The 14325-nt window shown below is 44.8% G+C and overlaps 1 protein-coding gene across 2 annotated transcripts in view; it reads right to left on the bottom strand.

Annotated features, from left to right (window-relative positions):
• ZRANB1 (zinc finger RANBP2-type containing 1) overlaps positions 1 to 4702 on the bottom strand; it is a 333688-nt gene extending 328986 nt beyond the window's left edge. For both annotated transcript variants that reach the window (XM_033941145.1, XM_033941144.1), the window contains exon 1: positions 4528 to 4702. The gene's annotated coding sequence lies outside the window, so the exon portion shown is untranslated. The remainder of the gene's footprint in view (positions 1 to 4527) is intronic.
• Positions 4703 to 14325: the final 9623 nt, after the last annotated feature.

Below are 14325 nucleotides of genomic sequence, written 5' to 3'. Positions count from 1 at the left end.
GAACTCATCTTGCTCAGCAACCTTCGGTGTGGTACGCTATCGAATGCTTTACTGAAGTCCAGGTATATGATGTCCAGGGACTCCCCAACATCCAGCTTCCTCATCACCCAGTCAAAGAAGCTGATCAGGTTGGATTTGCAGGATCCCCCCTTAGTAAATCCATGTTGACAGGGATCCCATAGATTCTCCTCGTTCAGGATCGTATCCAATTGGCGTTTGATTAGAGTTTCCATTAGTTTGCACACTATTGATGTGAGACTCACCGGTCTGTAGTTTGCTGTCTCCATCTTGGAGCCTTTCTTGTGGAGTGGAATGACGTTAGCCGTCTTCCAGTCCAACGGGACGTTACCCGTACTAAGGGAGAGATTGAAGAGCGCAGATAGCGGTTCCGCCAAGACATCACACAACTCCCTGAGCACCCTGGGGTGTAGGTTGTCAGGCCCCATTGCCTTGTTAACCTTAAGCTTTGACAGCTCGCAGTAAACACCGCTGGGTGTAAACTCGAAATTACTAAACGGGTCATCTGCGTCAACCCTTGTCTGTAGCTGAGGGCCGAGTCCTGGCGCCTCACGGGTGAAGACTGAGCAGAAGTATTCATTTAACAGTTGGGCTTTTTCCGAGTCCGCTTCTACATAGTCTCCGTCTGGTTTCCTAAGACGTACTATCCCGCCTGAGTTCTTATTTCTGTCACTGATATACCTTCCTCTCTTCCTTCTATGTTCCCCTCACAGCCTTCCAGCCTTTGTCCTCTTTTCCCCCCCACTCAGGCCCAACAATTACCGGTATCCCTTCCTCCCTCCCTCCTATGTTTCCTTCACTGCTTTCCAGCCTTTGTCCTCTTTCTCTCCCCCAACCCCACCAACTCAGGCCCAACAATTATCGGTATTCCTTCCTCCCTCCCTCCTGTTTCCCTTGCTACCTTCCAGCCTTTGACCTCTTCTGCCACCCCCAAGCCCGCCCACTGAATTCAATTACTTCCCGCTGCTGCCGCTGTGAGGATACATCAACAAAGCAGCAGCAGCGGGGGGTTTGGACTCCTGACTCAACAGCGGATCGAGGGAGCCGGCACGGAGCTAATCCTCATATTAGTACAGTTGTTCAGAAATACTTCTATCGACTAAGAACGATACGTTCTCTCGCCAAGTTACTAGAACCGGCCTCCCTTAATACATTAATTCACTCCTTGGTAATTTCCTGCATAGATTACTGTAACGCCCTCTACAAGGGCATCACAAAAAAAGAAATAAGACGGCTTCAGATTGTGCAAAACACGGCTATTAAGATCATTTGCGGTGCAAAAAAATATGATCACATTTCTCCCCTTTTGTTTAACGCACATTGGTAACCAGTAGAACACAGAATTAGTTACAAAATTTTACTTCTAACACTCACAACGAAACTAAATAATCAACCAGATTTTATCAACAAACTCTTAATTCCATATAACACATCAAAAACTCTTCGTTCAACTTCTCAGAATCTCTTAGTTGTACCCTCTTTAAAATCGATTAATACATTACGTTCTAATAATTTTGCCGTTACTGCCCCCACTCTATGGAACTTGTTGCCTAATTATCTGCGCTATGAATCCGATATAAAACAATTTAAAGCTAAACTAAAGACATTTTTGTTTCAAGACGCCATTTGTTAACAATTGTCTTTCTAAGGGCTAAATCTAAATCTTATAATTTAAACTACTGCCGTTTTAATCCTAACCTATTGTTTTACCCTTTTATGTTTTATCTTTTCTATAATTATTGTAGTTCTTCCCCACTATCCTCGTTCTTCCCCACTATCCATGTTCAGATCAAAATTGTTTGTTACGTTTGGTTGTTATTTGTACCCCCCCATTTTACGTGTTTTTATGTACTTTTATAATCAGTTTTTATGTAATTTTATATTGTAAACCGCTTAGAAATTTGAATAGGCGGTCTAAAAAATCTTTTAATAAACTAATAATAAACTTGATAAAGGCCAGGCAGGTGCAGCAATTGCACGCGCCACCGGCCCAGAAGTCTTACCCCTGATGTGAATTCCGACGTCGGACTGAAGGTCCGGGCCAGCCATTCACTGGTCCGGACCTTCAGTCCGACATCAGAATTTAAGTCGGGGATAAGGCTTCTGGGCCGGCGGCGTTTAATCGCTGCATCCGCCTGGCCTTTTCTCTACTTATGCGAGCAGAGGCAGGAGCAGAGCCCAGGAGCAGCAGCATCCTGTGGCGGTCAAAACATGGTAACAGCCACAGGGGGGGGTGTATTCACTCCATATGAAGCACCTTTTTTCCACCCACTTTTTTGGGGGGAAAAAGTGCGACCTATGGAGCGAAAAATACGGTACATTTTAAAGCAGTTACATCGATATATAAAATGTTATATGGTAGGGGACCTGACTGTTTATTAAGATATTTATCCTTTCCAGTAAGTAGGATTGCTTCTCATTTCCAGCATTCTTTGAAGCTCAGTTATTCAACAAGTAAATACTGTATATTCGTTTAAAGTCTTTGATGAGTAAATCTTTTGAATGTGTAGGAACCAAACTTTAGAACGATCTTCCTACTGAATTATGGAAAGTTTCTTCCTATCATATCTTTTGAAAACTTTTAAAATTTATAATTTTTATTGATTTATTGTAAATTTGCTGAGAATTTTGATGTATTATTTTTAAATATTGTTATCTGTCCAGATGTAGCTTTTTGTGGTGCAGTGGTTAAAGCTAAAGCCTCAGCACCCTGAGATTGTGGGTTCAAGTCTCACACTGCTCCTTGTGACCCTGGGCAAGTCACTTAATCCTCCACTATCACAGGTACATTAGATAGATTGTAAGCCCATCAGGACAGATAGGGAAAATGCTCGAGTACCAATATGTAAACTGTTTTAAACGTAGTTGTGTAACTAAAAAAAGTTGGTATTCAAGTCCCTATCCCTTTTAAATATTGTTATCTGCCTAGAATCTGATTGGAGATTAATGGCCTCTTTTACAAAGCCACGCTAGCGGCTGCTGCGCAGCAACAGCCCCAAAGCCCTTTAAATCTCTATGGGCTTCGGGGTCGTTAGCACAGCGCAGCCGCTAGTGCGGCTTTGTAAAAGAGGCCACAAGAGTGGACTATAAATGTTATAGAGAATAGAATAATTTAGGTAGTGAAGAACTTTTGTGCACGAGAGAGGAACGGGGCTTGGGTGTGATAGTATTTGATGATCTTAAGGTGGCCAAACAGGTTGAAAAGGTGACAGTCAAAGCTAGAAGGATGCTAGAGTGCATAGGGAGAGATATGGTCAGTAGTTAAAAGGCGGTATTGATGCCCCTACATAAGACTCTGGTGAGACATTTAGAAAATTGTGTCTAATTTTGGAGGCTGCACCTTCAAAAAGCTATAAAAAGGATGGAGTCGGTCCACAGGAAGGCTACTAAAATGGTGTGTGGTCTTCGTCATATGGTGTAAGGGGACAGACTTAAAGATCTCAATGTTTATACTTTGGAGGAAAGGCGGAAGAGGAGAGATATGATAGAGATATTTAAAGATCTACGTGGTGTAAATGTGCACGAGTCGAGTCTCTTTCATTTGAAAGGAAGCTCTGGAATGAGAGGATGATGTTAAAAGGTGATAAACTCAGGAGTAATCTACAGGAAATATTTTTTTACAGAAAGGGTGGTAGATGCATAGAATAGTCACCCAGAAGAGGTGGTGGAGAAAGAGACTGTGTCTGAATTCAAGAAAGTCTGGAATAGGCATGTGGCATCTAAGAAGAGGAGATAGTGGATGCTGCTGAAGGACAGACTGGATGGGCCATTTGGTCTTGCTATCATGTTTCTATGAAAAGATGAGGAGAAGGATAACGGTTAAGGAAGGACCAACTGGGTAAAGAATAGTGTCTGTGAAGAGAGAAATGACAGTGGGGAAGGGGAACTATTATGATTGTTATCTTGCGCACATTTGACCTGTCACCGATCTCCTCTCCTATGAGCAAAAAATAAAAATCAGTGGAGGAATGGAGAGAGGGATAAGACTGGGGACAACTGGCAGTAAGAAATATTAAGGTCAAGGGGATAGGGCGAAGGATAAAGGAGTGGGGGGATTAAAATCAGCGGGGCAGAGGCATTAAGGTCCCAGGAATGGAGAGAAAGAGAAGGAGAAGAGAGAGGAAAAGATTCAAGTGATGGACACATGAAGAAAGATGAAAAATCTGTGGAAGAATTGGGGGGGGCAGTTAAGATTGGGGGAGATATTAAGGTCGCAGGAAAGGGACGAAGGATAAAGCAAGGGTTATATTAAAATGAATAGAGAGGAGAAATAAGACGGGGGGGGGGGGGCGAGAAAGGTCGCCGGGATCGGGAGGAGAAGAGATTAAAATCAGTGGAGGAATGGAGCGAGGGATAAGACAGGGGCATAGGCAAGGAGTAGGAAGAGAGGAAGAAGGCTGGGGCCAAGGGATTAAGGTCACAGGGAAGAGAGAGGGATTGAAATCGGAGGAGGCCTGGAGAGAGGGGAGAGCAATTCGTGCCAGCGAGCAGGTCCCTCGTGCCCAGTACCTGCAGCAGTGGCCGCCGCTCCCCCTTCACAACGCAGAAATCCGCCGCCGCCCGGCCATTTCCCCGGCCCGCTCCGCTTTCCTTTAATGGCGGCCGCGGGCACCGGAGCAAAATAAACGAGACAGCGGCCGCCGACGTCACACGCCACCCCGGCCCGAGCACAACGCCCATTGGCGGAGCGCCGACAACCCGGCAACCAACCGCCAGCCGCCTTCTTACGCGCCAAGGAGAAGCTGACGTCATCTCAACTTCAGTGTTTACCCGCTTTCAACGCGAAAGTGACGAGGACGGTCGCTGAGAGACACCCTGAATGTCACAGAGACTCTTGGAAATACCCAGAGAGAGACTGACAGTCACAGGGAGGAGATGAGACACTCACGGAGTTACCCAGAGAAACACCCTGACAGGCTCAGGGAGGAGATGAGAGACTCTCAGAAATACCCAGAGAGACACCCTGAATATCACAGAGATGAGATGAGAGACTCGCGGAGTCCTCCAGAGAGACAGCTTGACAGTCACAGGGAGGAGATGAGAGACTCACGGAGATACACAGAGAGACAGCCTGACAGTAACAGGGAGGAAATGAGAGACTCACTTGAGTACCCAGAGAGACACCCTGAATGTCACAGAGATGAGATGAGAGACTCGCGTAATTACCCAGAGAGACACCCTGACAGGCTCAGGGAAGAGATGAGAGACTCTCAGAAATACCCAGAGAGACACCCTGAATATCACAGAGATGAGATGAGAGACTCGCAGAGTCCTCCAGAGAGACAGCTTGACAGTCACAGGGAGGAGATGAGAGACTCACGGAGATACACAGAGAGACAGCCTGACAGTAACAGGGAGGAAATGAGAGACTCACGGAAGTACCCAGAGAGACACCCTGAATGTCACAGAGATGAGATGAGAGACTCGCGTAATTACCCAGAGAGACACCCTGACAGGCTCAGGGAGGAGATGAGAGACTCTCAGAAATACACAGAGAGACACCCTGAATATCACAGAGATGAGATGAGAGACTCGCGGAGTTCTCCAGAGAGACAGCTTGACAGTCACAGGGAGGAGATGAGAGACTCACGGAGATACACAGAGAGACAGCCTGACAGTAACAGGGAGGAGATGAGAGACTCGCTGAAATACCCAGACAGACAGCCTGACAGGCACAGGGAGGAGATGAGAGACTCTCAGAAATACCCAGAGAGATACCCTGAATGTCACAGAAATGAGATGAGAGACTCATGGAGATACCCAGAGAGACACCCTGAATATTACAGAGATGAGATGAGAGACTCGCGGAGTCCTCCAGAGAGACAGCTTGACAGTCACAGGGAGGAGATGAGAGACTCACGGAGATACACAGAGAGACAGCCTGACAGTAACAGGGAGGAAATGAGAGACTCACGGAAGTACCCAGAGAGACACCCTGAATGTCACAGAGATGAGATGAGAGACTCGCGTAATTACCCAGAGAGACACCCTGACAGGCACAGGGAGTAGATGAGAGACTCACGGAGATACCCAGAGAGACACCCTGAATGTCACAGAGATGAGATGAGAGACTCACTGAAACACTCAGAGAGACAGCCTGACAGTCACAGGGAGGAGATGAGAGACTCACGGAAATACCCAGAAACACACCCTGAATGTCACAGAGACGAGATGAGAGACTCACGGAGATACCCAGAGAGACACCCTGACAGTCACAGGGAGGAGAAAAGAGAGACTCTCCGAAATACCCAGAGACACCCTGACAGTCAGAGAGAGGAGATAAGAGAGACTTGGAAATACCTGAGGGACACACCGACAATCACAGAAATACCCAGAGAACAGGTCAGAGAGACACCCTGACAGTCACAGGGAGGAGATAAGAGATTCATGGAGATACTCAGAGATAAACCCCGACAGTAACAAAAATACCATGAGAGGAGGTCAATGAGACACCCTGACAATCAGAGGGAGGAGATTAAAGAGACTCTCGTAAATATCTGAGGGACACACCGACAATCATAGAAATACCCATAGAAGAGGTCAGAGAGACAACCGGACAGTCACAGGGAGATGAGAGACCCACAGAGACACCATGTCACAGGAAGGAGATAAGAGAGACTCACAGAGATACCCAGAGAGACACCCTGACTGTCACAGGGAGGAGATGAGAGACTCACCAAGATACCCAGAAAAACACCCTGTCACAGCAAGGAGATGAGATACCCTGAGAGTTAATCAGAGAGAAACCCCAACAGTAACCAAAATACTATGAGAGGAGATCAAAGAGACACCCCTGACTGTCACAGGGAGGAGATAAGACATTCATAGAAATACCCAGAGACTTAGAGAGACAATTAAAAAAATACCATGAGAGGAAGTTAGAGACACCCCCAACAGTCAAAGGAAGGAGATGAGACACTAACAGAGATACCCAGAGAATTAGAGAGAAACCCTGACAGTCCCAAAAATACCATGAGAGGAGGTGAAAGAGATACCCCGACAGTCGCAGGGAGGAAATAAGAATGACTCAGAAATACCAAGAGGGACACGCCGACAATCACAGAAATACCCAGAGAGGAGGTCATAGAGACACCCCAACAGTCACAGGGAGTAGATAAGAGATTCACGGAGATACCCAGAGAGACACGCTGGCAGTCACAGGGAAGAGATAAGAGACTCACGGAGATACCCAGAGAGACACCCCGACAGTCACACGCAGGAGATAGATTCCCGGAGATACCCTCACAGTCACAGGGAGGAGATAAGAGAGATTCACAGAAATACCAGAGTGTCAGGTAGAGTGAAAGTCACAGGGAGGTGATAAGAGGAACTTACAGAAATACCCATAGAGATGATCAGAGAGAGACCCCCAACAGTCACATGGAGGAGACAACAGAGACTCACAGAAATACCCAGAGAGATGGGCAGAATGACACCCTGCTGGTCACAGTAAAGAGAAAAGAGAGAGACACAGAAATACCAAGTGTCAAACAGAGTGACACCCAAACACTCACAGGGAGGAGATAAGAGAAACTCACAAAAATAGCTTCAGAGAGAGAGAGAAACCACAAGGTTATTTATTTAGATTTTTATCCCGTCCTCCCAGTAGCTCAGAACGGTCTACAAGCAAAGTTCAAGTTCAAGTTTATTGGTATTTGATGAATCGCTAAATCAGTCTGCAAAGCGATGTACAAAAATATAAAAGAAGGTAAAAATACAAAAGGACAAACCCAATAACAAAGAAATTTTTAAAGACAGGACAAACTTGAATTGGGAGGAAAGGGGGAAAAGTTACAACTCTTTTTAGAGGAAAAACAATAATGGAAAGAAACAAAAGGGAACGGGGTAGTTAAAAGTCTGTAAATGATTAAACGAGTAAAATTTATCTTTAAAAAGATGAGATTTTAAAGATTTTTTTAAAAGAGGAGAGATCTTTTTCATTTTTAACATATTGGGGTAATGAGTTCCACCATTGGGGGCCCATTACAGAGAACATGTCCGATCTTGTGCCTATTATTTTCAGAGAGGGTATAGATAAGAGATTTGGGAAGGATGATCTAAGTGGACGTATAGTGTTGTGGGGTATTAACATTCTAGCTATAAATTGAGGTTCATTATAGGTTAGAGTTTTAAATATCAGCAGCATAACTTTTAAAAAAAATATGAAGACTGATAGGGAGCCAGTGAGAATCAATCAATAGTGGCGTAATGTGGTCATATTTCCTGGCGTTGTGGATCAGTTTAATAGCAGTATTTTGGATAAGTTGGAGTCGTCTTTTTTCTTTTTGGGAGATGTTAAGTAGTAAAGAGTTGCAGTAGTCCATTTTGGCTATTACCAACGAATAAACCAGAATATTAAGTGATTTGGGCTCAAGAAATTTGGCAATTGATCGTATTAAATGCAATTTATAAAAACATGTTTTGACTATGTTATTGATGTGTTCATGGAAAAGTAGTTTATCGTCGATTATGACCCCAAGAATTTTTAAGGAGGGGACAATCTCTAATGAGATATTATTAAGGACAAATGGGATCTTCAAGCCTATATCTTTTTCCAAGTAAAGATCATGGATTTTGTTTTATTTATGTTTAATGCTAGTTTGTTTAAATTAAGCCAATTTTGTATTGTTTCGAGTTTTTTATTTATGGACAGAATATCGTTGTGATTTTCTGGATCAAGAGGGTGAATAAGTTGAATATTGTCCGCATAAGAGAAAGAAGTGAAACCGATTGACTGGCAAAGACTCAACAGTGGAGAGAGCAAGATGTTGAACAGCAGCGGCGACAGAATAGATCCTTGGGGAATCCCAAAGGTTGAGGAATAGGCATTAGAATATTCGTTATTAAACTTAACAAGGGAGGTGCGGTTGGAAAGGTATGAGGTAAACCAGTTTAGCACTTGGTCGCCAATGCCTATTGACTCAAGCCGATTAAGAAGTAGATCATGGTCTATTGTGTCGAACGCAGCAGAGTACTTTTGGACAATACAAAGACTATACAGTAGTTTAAATACAAGGACTATACAGTAATTTAAGTACAGGTTAAGAATGGACTGTACAGCAATTTAAGTAGAAGTTTCAAATGGGAAGAGAGGTTAGGGGGAGGGGGATTTAAGGGGGGTGAGGCGTAGACTGTGGTTGAATTTTAGTTGAAGAGGAGGGGCTTTACTGCTTTCCGGAAGGATAGAACCTAATTTTTCCTTCTAATGCATCAACCATCAAAGCAGGCGGTACAGATGAGTCTGCTGACAGAATGGATGATCTGAATGCGGAGTCTATTTTGGCCGCCACAGCCACCCTGTAAAATTTCATGAACGTATAGAGAGAGGACCGTGTGGTTGTTCTACAGATTTAGTTTAGGGACATCGCAAAAGATTCTGCTCATGAGGAAGCCATGCTTCTAGTGGAATGTGCTTTGATGGATAGAGGAGGACACTTTCCAATTCTGATATAGGCTGAAGAAACAGTCATATGGATCTATCTTTAAATTATCTATTTTAAGGCTGGTCAGCCTTTACAGGCAGCCCCTGCCAGTATAAAAATATGATCCGACAGCTGAAATTTATAACCTCCAGATACCACAGCAATACTCTGTGCACCTCCAACAATTTCAGCACCTTATCACTCTTCCTCAATCCTGAGGGAATGAATGCAGAGAAGTGCACTTGGTTGATATGGAAGCTAGAAACCATCCTAAGAAAGATGGACTGTGCAAAAAAACACGCCTGAATCCGAAATTCTGAGTAAGGGATCTCTGCATGGCAAAGCATGCAGTTCTGACATTTGTTGGGCTCAGGTAATCGCCATCAAAACACTGTTTTGATTGTAAGATCCATCAAAGAAGCTTGCTCTCTAGAGGTTCATAGGGTGCTCTAGCCACCATCCATAGGACTAGATTAAGACTCCATGCCAGAAAAGGCTGTTACACTGGAGGATGGAGGTGCAAAGTGCTCTTCCAAAACCTGGCCACATCTGGATATGCAGTTACGATGCTCTTATTAAACCTATTAAATTCTAGGCCCAAAAGACGAGATATATGGCTATGATGCTCTTATTAAACCCTGTGCCCAAAACACAAGAGTCCCACAATCTGAACTTTCAGGGAACCAACCGCTAGGCCTTTTTCCAGACCTTCCTTCAGGAAAGCGAGCACATAACATAAAAAATAGCCCTACTGGGTCAGACCAATGGTCAATCTAGCCTAGTATCCTGTCTTCAAGGAGGCCAATCTTAAATCACAAGTACCTGGCAAAAACCCAAATAGTAGCAGCATTCCATGCCACCGATCCAGGGCAAGCAGTGGTTTCCCCCATGTCTGTCTCAAGAGCAGACTATGGACTTTTCCTCTTGGAACTTGTCCAAACCTTTTTTAAAACCAGCTACAAATGACTGAGAATCGTTCAGAACGCTGCAGTTCGTCTCATCTACAGTCTCAAGAAATCGGATCATGTAAGCCCATATTACAAAAAACTACACTGCCTGCCCATGGAGCAAGGGTTATTTTTAAGTCTGCTTGCCTTTGTTTCAAAACCATAACAGGTTCATCCTCAATCTATCTCATCATTTCAATTTTCCAGGCACAACTTGTACACGTAGGCCCAGATTCTCTAAAAGTGCGTCCCGATTTTAGGCAGCTGTAAGCGTCCTACAGCTGTCTAATCAGCCAATCGGGATGCACGTTTTTTTTAAAAAAATGCTCCCCAGGCAGGCCGCCTATATTGAAGGCGAGGCCTGCAAGACACCTAGGCCCTGATTCTGTATAGGACGCCCGGGAGAGCCAATCAGACCTTAGACTTAGTAGGGATGGGCGGACCCGCTATTCCTAAGGCCTGATTGGTCCAGGCTTCTAGAGCCTGGGCCAATCAGACCTTAGGCTTCGGCGGGATGGGCCGGGAAGGGGCGGGCCCGCCTCATTTCGACGAGGCGTGCCTGCTTGCTCGACGTGCAAGACCCATCTGTAAGAACAGGTTTGGCGGAGTGGGGGTTGTTAGCGCCGGGGGGGTGCATCTTCGGGCAGGAGGGATTGGGCACCCTCCTGCCAGCGACTGATATTGTCGGGGGGGATCGGTAATGTCGGGGGGGGCGGTCGGTAGTGTCGGGGGGGGGTGCGTCTTCGGGCAGGAGGGATTGGGCACCCTCCTGCCAGCGACCGATATTGTCGGGGGGGATCGGTAATGTCGGGGGGGGGGCGGTCGGTAGTGTCGGGGGGGGGTGCGTCTTCGGGCAGGAGGGTTTGGGCACCCTCCTGCCAGTGATCGGTCAGGGGCCACGGCCCGCTATACTTATAGCGGCAGAGAGATCCCTTGCCGCGATAAGTATAGCGGCCGCGTTTACTTACAATGTAGACCAGCATTTTGCTGGCCTACATTTTTAAGCTTCTCATCTACTAGGGAGACGCGTAGGGCCGCCTAGGTTCAGCCTAAGGCCCTTAGACGAGCTTAGGCATCTTGCGGGTCTCCCTAGGCTCCCGGAGGCGCCTTCAGGCCTGCCTGGGGAGCATTTTTTTTTTTTAAACGTGCATCCCGATTGGCTGATTAGACAGCTGTAGGACGCCTACAGCTGCTTAAAATCGGGACGCACTTTTAGAGAATCTGGGCCGTAGTGCCTACTTATTCGCTTTCCTATCCTTAATGGGCTGAATCTACCTATACAAGAGATTCCTCAATAGAACATTATCATTCCAAGCAAGCAAATGAAATAAATGTTTAACCAACTTTATCTCAAACACTCTTTCTTACCAAACTTTTAGGAAGTCAATCAAAACTTATCTCTGACAAATTTCTCTGACTCCATTTCTACCATGATGTACGTCCAAAACACTTCCAGGAAAAATATGATTAATCTTACTATGCTAATGTAATTTTGAAAGTTTTTTGTAATATCGCTGTCTGTAAACTGCTCTGAACTGTTTGTAGTATTGTGGTATACAAATTTTAGGGCTCCTTTTACGAAGCCGCGTTAGTGGTTTAATGTGTGTAATAGTGCGCGCTAATTTGCCAGCCGCGCTAGCCACTATCGCCTCCTCTTGAGCAGGCGGTAGTTTTTCAGCTAGCGCAGGGGTTAGCGCATGCTAAAAAGTTGCGTGTGATAAAGCCGCTAACGCGGCTTTGTAAAAGGAGCCCTTAGTTTAAATTTTATGTCAAGTACAGATTATATGAAATGTTTAGTCTCAAGCGACAATGTGGTGATAGGAATAATAATAGTAATATCATCTGCATAGCTGTATGTTTGCAATTTCAACTTAGATAATTCATACCCCAGTGATGCCATATAAAGGTTGAAAAGGGAGGGAGGAAACAGAGCCATATATGCAAAAGCCTGGAAGTGCTTCCAAGCTTGATGCACTCATAATAATAAAAAACAAAGGTTTTTCTGGCAAATCTGTCTAATAAAATCAAGGAATCTGTTGTAAATTTGAATGGGAGAGATTTTCCTATTAATCGCACTATAAAAATCTTAGGAGTTACCTTCGAGCAGTGGGTCTCAAACTCGCGGCCTGGGGACCACATGCGGCCCGCCAGGTCCTATTTTGAGGCCCTCGGTATGTTTCTCATAATCACAAAAGTAAAATAAAATAGTTTCTTGATCATATGTTGAAGCTACAGCCTCTATAAAGCAGTACTCTATTCAACATCTGGCGCTCCCTAACCTCCAAAAGAGACCCCACCGTGCTCCCCTCCTCTCCCTCAGCCGATGTTCTAGCAAAATTCTTCAACGATAAGGTTTCTTCCTTGAGATGCTCCTTCCCTCCTTCAGTCTCTTACAACTCCCTAGTGCCCACTGATTCCACTCCCACCCTAATGGTCTCCAACCCTATCTCAGCTGACAGATCCTGGACCACCTTTGAGCGCGTATCTGAATCCCTGGTCCTCAATCTCTGCCTCAAACTGAAATCCTGTAATTGCTCCTTGGACCCATTCCCCTCCTACCTATACGAGAACATTCCCGCTCAGGCTATTTCTTCTATCACCATTCTCATAAACTCCGCCCTTCAGTCGGGCCATTTCTCCCCAGAAATGGGTCATATCGCCTTAACCCCACTACACGGAACAGCACCCAGCTACCTAAACAAAAGACTACACCGTAATCTCTCTCACAGATTAAGGAGAACTCAAAAACTATTCGCTTACCCTCCTCTCAAAGGTATACGACGCAAGAAACTATACGACAGCCTTTTAGCTACACAGGCAGCAAAAATTGACACCAACCTACTGATCAATTCAATAGACATAAAAGAATTCCGAAAAGAAATCAAAACTCATCTCTTCAAAAAATACTTTCCATCATCTTAACCTCAACATAGCACTAGAAAATACACACACGAACACCACCACCATAACTATACCTAAACATTGTACAACCCACTTCAACAACCTACTATTTATCTACTATGTACTCTAAATTTCTCCTGGAAACTTCCAGACTAATCAATTGTAACTTGATACATTCCTGATTCTATGTACTGTAATATTCCTGAAATTATACAGTCTCCTAATTTGTAATCCGCTTAGAACCGCAAGGCACAAGCGGAATAGAAATCTGTAATGTAATGTAATGCAATGTACTGAAAAAATCTGACCTTGACCCTTCCATACCATCCAGCTATCGCCCAATTGCAAATATCCTTCTCCTAACCAAGATGCTAGAGTCCATCATTTCTTCCCAACTCTCATCATACTTAGAGAGATTCTCTATTCTTTTACCCTATCAATATGGCTTTCATCCTAACTTCAGCACCGAATCCCTACTGTCTTCCCTGATTTCAAGGGTTCAACAACTTCACTCTCAAAACAAGTTCGCTGTTCTCCTACAATTTGACCTTTCTGCTGCTTTCGACGTTGTTCACCATGATATTCTTGTTTACCAACTCTCTGAGATAGGTATCAACTCCACAGTCCTAGGTTGGTTCTCTAAATTCCTCCGCTCTCATTCTTACATTGTTAACATGAATGGCACCTCATCCTCCCCCTGGAAACTGAATTGTGGAGTCCCGCAAGGCTCTCCACTATCCCCTATCCTTTTCAACATCTATATGTCCTCCCTAAAACTCCTCCACCTATCCCGCCTTGAAACAATTTACACTTATGCAGACGACATCCTCGTCCTCGAGACCGATTCGAACCTCACCAATCTGTCTAAGAACATATCCTCTTGTATAATGAACCTACAATCCTGGGCCCACACTGTGCAAATGAAATTGAATGAGTCCAAAACAAGACTTCTTTGGCTCGGTCCAAAACTAGATCACCTACCCACCTCCATCCCACTACCCTCTGGCTCCTCTCTGCAGCTTGAGTTCTCGAGCAAG

Source organism: Geotrypetes seraphini, chromosome 4, assembly GCF_902459505.1.
Source record: "Geotrypetes seraphini chromosome 4, aGeoSer1.1, whole genome shotgun sequence".
NCBI classification, from domain to species: Eukaryota; Metazoa; Chordata; class Amphibia; order Gymnophiona; family Dermophiidae; genus Geotrypetes; species Geotrypetes seraphini.
The sequence above is the reverse complement of the archived record's forward strand: the minus strand, read 5'-3'. Positions and strand labels throughout refer to the sequence as shown.